At 44.8% G+C, this 9,611-nt stretch overlaps 1 pseudogene; it reads right to left on the bottom strand.

Moving 5' to 3' along the window:
• Positions 1-3,874: 3,874 nt before the first annotated feature.
• On the bottom strand, positions 3,875-8,236 carry LOC106009604 (UBAP1-MVB12-associated (UMA)-domain containing protein 1 pseudogene; annotated as a pseudogene).
• Between the last annotated feature and the right edge of the window lie 1,375 nt (positions 8,237-9,611).

The following is a 9,611-nucleotide window of genomic DNA, read 5'->3' as shown; positions in this document are numbered from 1 at the left end:
AGCCCCTTCCTCTGGGCCAGGAGCAGCGGGACAGAAGGTGGCCCCAAATCCCTTTCCTCTGGGCTGGGAGCAGCGGGAGGGATGGTGACCGGGAAGCCCTTTCTTCTGGACCAGGAGCAGTGGGACGGTGGCTCAGAAGCCCCTACCTCTGGGCTGGGAGCAGTGGGACTCAGTACAGTGGTCTGGTGGTTCGGTGTCCTCTGTGTCTTTGTAGTATGGAACCAGGTGGCTACCTGTCTGCAGCGGGGTGATTCAGCATCTTCCACACAACTTGGGACCTCGGTAGTGCGTGCACAGACCTGCCTGTCTGCAGCGGGCTGGTTCGGCATGTTCCCTGTAACTCGGGACCTCGGTAGGGTGTGTGCAGACCTGCCTGTCTGCAGCGGGCTGATTTGGTGTGTTCCACGTGACTCGGGACCTTGGTAGGGCATGGGTCGGTTTTTCATTTTCTTATTTTTTGAAACAGAAAGCTTTTAATTTTGTTGAAGTTCAATTTATCAATCTTCCCCATTATCACTTGCATTTTTAGTGTCATATCTACAAAATCATTGCCTAACCCAAGATTGTGCAGATTTACTCATGTTTTATTCTTGAAGTTAGTTTTAGCCTTTACATTTAGGTCTATGAATTGAGTTAATTGGTATGTACTGTGTGAGGTAGAGGTACCAACTTCATTCTTTTCTTGTATATGTGTAGATTCAGTTTTCCTACCAACATTTATGAAAGAGATAAATAACTTTTATGCAATAAGGACATGATCAATAACAGTGACCTGCTGAGCCATAACAAAACCTGAAACACAAGAAAGAAAAACAGTAATACATGTTTTATAAATATAAATTATTCCGAATTTGGCCTTAAAGGCTGTCTCTGGAGCTTGCCTATAAATTCCAGCCTTCCTGGCAGGGCTCCAGGGCAGGTATTTGTGGATATTTATGAAATACCATTCATGAGATTCTTCCTTATCCTGGTAGACAGCTTAATGCTTACGTTTCTGAAACATACCCAAGACCCCCTCATGTAGGAACCATGTTTATACTGGCAGTTACTTTTGCAGCTCTGGGTCTGATCCAAGATGGTCACTTTTTGGAACAGAAGTCCCCAACCTTTTGACCCCAGGGACTGGTTCCATGGAAGACAATTTTTCCTCAGACAAGGGATGTGAGGGAGATGGCTTCAGGATGATTTAAAGGAGCATGAAGCCTAAGTCCCTCACCTGCACAGTTCACAGTAACTTTGTGCTACTGTGAGAATCCAATATCCCCACAGATCTGACAGGAGGAGCTCAGGAGATTATGGGAATGATTGGGAGCAGCTCTACAAACAGATGAAGCTTTGCCCATTTGCCCACCACTCACATGCTGTGCAGGCCAGGTCCTAACAGGCACACCCATGGCCTGGGGCCTGGGAATCCCTGCTCTGGAAGAGCCCAGACCAGGAAGTCAGGTTGAATTGTATCTTTCAGGTAAGACACAGAGGAGGCCCCACAACAAAGCACAGGAAATAGCAGAAGTCTCCCATTGCCTACAGATTCCCAGAGAAGGGAGCACAGGATCAAGGTGAGGGGAAGCCATCAGGGATATGTGCACTCTACCAGTGTGTGTGTGTTGGGGGGGGGGGTCCTGTTAGTCAGAGCCCAGATGGGAGTCCAAGGGGTTACTCAAGTAGGGTTCCTACAGGAAATTCCCACTACTGGGTTTAAAGCAGCAGGCACAAGTCCTTGGGCCACGCTGTGGCTGATGAGCGATCACTGTGGCACATCTGCACCGCCCACGCAGGTGAGAGGCTGGGGAGGCACGGGGGCTGCTTATATTTCGCTATCCATAAGGATGTGGCCACCAGGAGGCAGCTGTACCTGCATCAACCAGACGGAGGAAGTGGTGTGTCGGACCGGAAACCGTCTGGGGAGTCTGAGCTTGCTCCCGGGGTAAGGCAGGTGAACTAATACTCGCATGAATGCAAGGACAACATGAAAGTATAAGAAATCACTGCAGACTGATTTAGCTTTACTTAAAATTTTTGATTTTTTTACCCTAGGTTGTTGCACTAATTTTAATTTTTTTAAATGTTGCATTAAAACATTATTCTGCTCACTAAGAGAGTTTGCAGCCTTTTTAAATTTTGCATCTAAGCTAAATACCTCACCTTGGTCATAGTCCTGCTAATTCTTTTTTTTATTCATATTTATTTAAATATAACAATTCTGTAGACAAATGAAAATACTTATAAATATACCTATAATATGATAGCCACAAGTATAAATGAAATGTGTATTTTAGACAAAATTTAACACATATATTAGACAAATGGACTATATGCTTGGATTTAATTTTAAGAGTATATGGACACTTGGAAAAGATAAGCATTCACTAAAAGTACTACAAAATGTTCACACTTTGTCAGTAGGACATATTATTTTTCAGACTGATATTTTATGAAAACTATGTAAAGATATAATTTAATCATTAATCTCTCATGGTAACATTATTATAAATGGACATTTTTTAATAGAAATATTCCTTTAACTTTAAATAATACTGCATTTTTACCAAGACTGTACCACACTTATTAAACAAACATGCATAGCACTTTAAAATTTGAGTAATTCATGTACCTTTTGCACAATGTTTAGTTTTGCTATGGCATTCCATTTTCACAAAAAAATAGACTGAAAAATTAGGCACGGAATAATAAATTGTGTTGCTATTAATCAAAATAAATGTGACTTCAATTTTCCATGGCATAGAAATTCACAATTTACCTCTTCCCTTTACAATTTTTTTCAGTATTGGGGATTGAACTCAGGACCTTGCACTTGCGAGGGAGGTGCCAGAACCAATGAGCTAAACCCCTGACCCCCCTTTACAGTTTATTGACCAGTGGCAGTTCTCAGTTTTAGTTGGAAAAAATAATAGACATCCAAGAACTGAAAGTCATATCCAGCTGTTCTGCCTACATTCTAACTGGAAACAAATTGAGTTTAGAATTTATAACAGTAAAACATTTCCATCTGTATTGTGGTAAAAAATTTCTAAGTAAAGGTGCTATCAGCACTAATACGTATCATCATGAAATGTCTTTATCCAAGAGGCAGAGAGGTTGAAAATGAAATATGGCCCTTTTCAGATACTGGGAACATGTGTGGTAAGTAGAGCAAACACCAGCTGAAGCAGAAGCAGAAAAAGTCTCTGGAAAGCTGGCTGGAGAGAGTTCAAAAGTGGGCAAAGGGGAGAAAAGAGAGGTGGAAACACAGCATTCACTGAGGGCAGGAAGGGTGGCTGCGGGTCTCAGAAAACTCAAGTGTGCACTCAGGAAACAGCCACTGAGTGCTTACCGCATTTCTGTGTTAGCAACCACCACTGCTGGTTAGGGGAACTTTCCAGTGTCCACATCCCCCTCTGTCTACATGGAGACCGGAGAAATTAAGTTACCTGGAAACTTCTTTCTGAATTCATTCATACTCAGTGAGGAAGAAGAAAGAGAATAAAACGAACTTCCACCTCCTGTGAGCCAGGGAAGACCCTCAGCTCAGGCTGCAGAGTCTGCTAAGAAAGCTGCCTCAGTTCTCTTTCACAGTGTTAGAGGTGGAGGGACCAGCTGTAGCAACTCGTTCCTTTCATACAACCTTGATGGCTCAATTTTTACATTTATTACATGGGGAGAAGGTGAATAGAACTGAAGTTCCATTTTTATACAACTATTTAATCCTAAAGAATAAAACAATGAACGTGATATCATTTTGTTTGAAGATCCTTGCTTTTTTGAGGGCCTTTAAGGGGTGAAATGGTAAAGAACATAATGCTAAACAGGTTAAATAAAATAGGCAAGCCTTTTTTTCTTTTTAAAGCTGTTAACACAAAAATAGACACAAAAATTACGCATCACAAAGCACCAAGTTTTCCAGGGAAATCATGCCCAAATGGCGATATGTGTGCACTGACATCATAGGGGAGTAAGTAGTGGGGCAGGTCTCTGACGGTGCCCTGCACGGCCAGGATTGTAGAGCCAAGGCGAAGGGTACACCGCTCAGCATCTCGGCCATCAGGGAGCTGTTCTCCAGCATCCTGCCTGCCACAGGTTCCCCCGCAGGGCCTCCCGCTGCAGTCACACTGGGTGAGCTCTCCCAGCCGGTCTCCAAAGGTGGGCTGCCTTCTACTGAAGTTTTATCTTCTGGCTCATTTGCTTTATTTCCTAAGAGGACGAATCTGCCTGCTTCTGTCTCTGACACTGAAGGCTTTTTAGATTCTGGAGGCTTTCTGAAGAAGTGAAACATTGCTGCCGCTACTGCTGCTATCTGAGGCTCTGGCCGCAGTCCGTCGCTCCACCCGCACGGTAGCCTGTTACCCCACTCAGTCCTGCTAATTCTTGAGCTGAGCATACCAAGCTCTCTACATCTTTATCCTTCTTGTCCCCTCCAGCCTGCATTTCAACCTACCATGCCAATCATGCAGATTTGTTCTTATTTCCCTGCACGCTCTGTGCTGTGTCACGTGTCTGTCATTTTGATCATACAACTTGACTTGGACTATGTTTCTCTCATTGCCTTGCTCTTTCCTCTCCTAAACATCAACTATCAAGTCCTCCAGAAAGCCTGCCTTGAACACCCAGCTAGGGTTAGGTGTTCTTCATCCATGCTCCCAACATGCCCTGTTTATCTGTAACGTAGCACCTCCTACGCTGAAAAATAATTACTTATTACTTATCTTCTCTCTCTGTGGGCTCCAAGTCTTTACCCTCTATGTCCAACTATATCTTATCCACCTGGACATTCTCAGGTTCTAGCACAGCTCCAGAACATGGCAGATGAGTGAGATGATTGTTTAAATTTGTCTAGATAGGTGTATGGTGGGGAGAAAGCAAGCCTATCTGCCTGGAGTAAACAGCTTTCCCCACAGAACCTTCCTGGTAGAAGGACATGCATCAAGCATCTGTCACAGAACATCTGCCTGCTGCAAAGTGAGACAGCCCAAAGAGTGAGGCTGTACGGAGGCAAAAACTCTTTGCCAGAGCTCCTGGGATGGAAGCAAAGACTCCCAAGACCTAATTAAAGGGCAGTGCCAGGTACAGAAGCTTAAGCCAGAAATCTGATAACTGAAAATGGTCCCTGAGGTAGAGAAGTTGCTGTCTTCGGGGCATGTGACTGTGAGCAAAGGATAAAGGTAAATCTTCACTGAGCTCACCTCATTAATTTACTCATTCATTCATTCATTCACTGTACACATTTATGGATCATATTTTAGGCACAGGGATAAGCTCTGGAATACAGAAGTCAAGATCAGACCCCTACCCTAGAGAAATTCATGGGGAAGCAAAATGTTTTTAATCTACTATGTGCCAGGTAGGACACCAAGAAAATATAGGTATCAACAACACATTTTCAAGACTTTCACTGAATTCTTCCATTTGCTCCACCAAATCCTCTCTTCACCTTTGTTCATCCTGCTGTGTTCTGGGAAACTGAACTCCTTGGACTACACCATTGAGCTTCCTTGCTCACTGACTTCCAGCTGTGTTTGGCCAGTGTTGGAAGAAAAGGAGCAATGGAGGGATGTTTATCGCCTTTGCTCTGGGTTCCTGTCAAAGGTAAGGAGTCCTGTTAAGTCTGTTCTACACAGCCCAAATGCCTCCTGGTTCTCTACCCTCTCTCTGTCCCTTCAGGCCTATAATGGACCAGATGTGCTAGTCCTCTGGCAGTGAACTATTCTCTGTATCTCCTCTAAGCCTGCTCCCAGTGTTGTACATAGTCTTTTATTAACTTATCAAATTATCCAAATGTATGTGCGTGCCATCTGTTTCTTACTGGGACCTTGACTGATACAATGGACTCCTAGGGAAACTGTGACAAGAACATTGATAAACAAGATAGAAGGAGGAACCCCTTTGGACAAGTGAGTGAACAATTTGGCCACTACTGGAAACAGAGGGCATGGGAAAGAGTCAGAGCCAAATACCTTGGGGTTAAGGAGTACATGAGATTGATGAAGGGTTTCTCAGAATCCACCTCTGAAGGATAGCAGATTTGGCTGAAATGGTCCTATCCAACAGGAGATGCCCAGGGACCATTGATGATGAGTTTTCTTGGGATGAACAGCAACAAAGTCTAAATGGACAAGCAGAACTCTGCCAAGTCACCATAAGAGCAGGAAATGGTATCCAGGCCTACCCTGCAGCTTATGGCTAGGATTTTCTAGATGCAGCCAATGTGGGGTGTTCCCATGTGGAACATTTATCCAAGCACTCTGTCAGGCCACTCCCATCCTCTTTGCAAGTCCATTGTCCTCGAAGCTTCTTAGAAGAATTACTTGGTTTCCCATGTTGCTCTCCCACAAGGGAAAAAAATGTCTATACAATAAATATATATGCAGACCAGTATGGCATACACAACACTTCCACTTCATACCGCAAATGAATAATTTGGCATCTGTTATTATTAATCCTGCATCTTCTGTAAGCATTGTTAGCATGAACCAGTCTCCCCTAGCCTGGCAGACCTGAATTCACACTGTCAAGGTCAAATGCCTGGCTTGGGAAAAGTAATGAATGTGAGTCTGCTGGAGCCCTTGTCAGCCCATGACCCACCCAAAGACACACGGGTGCCTGCTGCCTCTAAAATTCTAGAGTGCTTAAAAAGTTGTAGAGCCAGAATTCCCTCATCCTTTCCTCAAACAATGGATTGTTTGACCAAACTTAGGACTTTACCCTAATCTATTTTCTTTTTTTAAATTTTAATAGACAAAAATGTGTATATTTATCATGTACAACATGTTGTTTTTAAATGAGCATACATTGTGGAATGGCTACATTGAGCAAATTAACCATGCACTGCCCGACATATGTCTCACTTTCCGTGATGAGGTAATTTAATCATTTTCAATTTCATACACTGACATTGGCTCATTGTTCTTCTTGACTGATTCCACCAGTCACTGCATTTGCCACCTCTGTCAGCCTGAGCAATGCACAAATCTGATAAGCAGATGTGGCCCAAGTGACTGATAAAAATGCTAAATAGACAGGCTGAGTTCTTCAGTGCTATCCCGGTTATTTTCCCGCTCACACATGGTCTGTCCTTGTGCCTGTATGGAACTCAGAACCATGAGCGTGGCGACAGGAGTGGTCCAGTCTGTGTGTGACCGAGGGTGACTGTATAAGATCCAGATGTCTCCATGTCTCACGCTGGCTCCTCCTACTACCTCCAATGAAAAGGCCTCTCTCAGCCTCTATTCTGCAAGCACTAAATCAGCTTGTCAACTGCCTTTTGGACACCAAGGTGGGATAATTGTTTCCTGTTTAGCTCTGCCTCATTATGCTTGGGAAAACTATCTCTTCAGCCTTCTGAGATCTGTGAGGATCCTGGAAAGATGGATGAAACACAACCTCTCATGACTCACCTTTTGTCCAGCTCTCTCTACCTGTCTCCACACTGTAGTTTCAGCATCTTCTAGGGTCCAGAATCTATACTACACAGGCCCTGCTGTCTCCTCAACACAGAAAACATCTCAGCCCTACACCAAGGTGCATCTCCCAGGGCCCAAGCTCTTCATGCAAGCCCATGTCCAGGTGACAGAAGGGATAGGACAGGGGGCAGGAGGCTGGGTCCAACCTGTGTTCACACCTAGGGGCAATGTGAGCAGGCACACTGTGCAGAGTCCAAGGACACGCCAGGAACCTTTCTGCCAATCTTTATCTGTGGCACAGGTAGTCATGGCTCTCCAGCACCCATTTGCCTCAAGAACAAACCTGGATTTTTTTAGCAGAGCACGTAGGACCACTTGAAATGATAGCATTTCCAGCTCCCTCATAGCTACAAGTGGTTGTAAGACAAAGTTGTGACCAATCCAATGCAAAAAGGACACGTGAGTGATTTTTAAAGAAAGCGTCTGATAAGGGAAAGAATAAATGATCTCTGTCCTCATCCACTTCTATCCACTGGCTGCTGGAGCTTGAATGCGATGACTGGCTTTCCAGCAGCCTTCTTAGGACCATGTAGTGAACTTGAGATTAGAAACTGACCCATGAGCACTGTGGAAGAGAATAATGGAAGCATGGGCTTGCAACCACCATATAAGGCCTGACAAAGTGGTTTTTTTATGAGAGAAGATAAATAAACTTGTATTAGGGCCGGGGATTTAGCTCAGTGGTTTCGCCACCTGCTGCGCAAGCACAAGGAACCAAGTTCGATCCTCGGTACCAAAAAATAAATAAATAAATAAACTTGTATTCATGTAAGTCATGTGTCAGGAGTTGCTTTCTGCTTTATTCAGTGATGGAGTCTTTAGCTGCCTAACTTTGAAAAAGCCTCCTGTTCTCTAACTCTGTTTCTTTAAGGAGACTGGCAGTGTGATGTGCAAAGCTGCTCTTCAGCACACCTCAGAGCCCTTGTCAAGCCTCCAGCATTGACGAGGTGCTAGGAAGATGAAGGCAGAGATGAAAGGAATTGAGCCCGCAGGTGCTGTTTGATGGTCACCTTTCACTGTTCACCAGCTTGTTCTCTCTGTCAACAAGTATGCAAAAGCGCCAACGGAGCCGGGGTAGACTTGCCATACTGAGCAAATTCAAAACACAGACAACAGAAAATGTTCTTCGTGAAAGTATGCACTGTATGATTCCAATCTAACTGAGCGTCCTGTGTTTTATCTTCCAACCCTGCTTGGGGCTACTGTGGCAAATGACCTGACAGGGGACCCCTCCCAGCACCCAGCTCACTGTCAGCATGGAAAGTAGGGCTGGGTGACAAGAAGCGGGCTCTTTGTGTGGTCAACAAAGCCCCCTGAGACACTTTTGTCTCCTAGATCTGGAGTGAAATGGAGCCAACAGCCAGGGGAGAACCAGTCCAGCCAGAGCAGAGGCCCTCGGGAGGGAGCATGTTTGGAATATTCTGGAATCCCAGGGTCAGTGTGGTCAGCCTTGTGGGGGAGGGGAAAGATGTCAGCCCATCAAAGTACCTTTTATAATCTCCAATGTACAGAGAAGGAAACTGAGGCCAGGGGATTAAACAGCAGAACTCCTTCTCTTTATTAACACATTTTAAAGCTCCCCACTGCAGAGGTGAGCTCCAAATAAATCAATGGTTTATAGACTGTCATGATCATTACAGTTGCACAGCATCTGGGGGCATGCAGGGCATGGAACCACCACATCCCAGGAGCAGATAAAATGTACTTGGCATTGCCTAGGAGTGGATCCTCTGCCTGCCAGGATCACTTAATCTTTCCAAGACAGCAATTCCAGAGCAGGTTCATGATGTCACCTCGGAATCATTTACACCACCTTTACTAAATCATTAATCTCTGTGTAGACAAAATGGGTCCACAGGCTCCCCAGATATCTGGGGGCTGTGCATCACCTACAGAGCTCAGTGCTGCCTCCCCATGCAGGGAGAACAGAGCTTGGACACCAGCCAAGGCCAGGAGGGTAATGGCTGGAACCCGGAAAGATATGTCTGTGTGTGGAAAAGTGGACTGAGAAGGAAAGGCACCCACTGAATCCTGAATTCCCAAGGTCAAAAGCGTGACTGGAAATGTGAGGGTTGGTGGACTCCATACAGGGGCTACAGCCAATGGTAGAGGGCCCACAGTGAGCACGTGTGTTGGGAATCTGAGAAACCCTTA

This window comes from Heterocephalus glaber, unplaced genomic scaffold (assembly GCF_053883595.1).
Source record: "Heterocephalus glaber isolate CG9 unplaced genomic scaffold, H.glaber_assembly_v1.0 deba00001509, whole genome shotgun sequence".
NCBI lineage: Eukaryota > Metazoa > Chordata > Mammalia > Rodentia > Bathyergidae > Heterocephalus > Heterocephalus glaber.
Note: the sequence above shows the minus strand (reverse complement) of the source record. Positions and strands in the feature narration are given on the sequence as shown.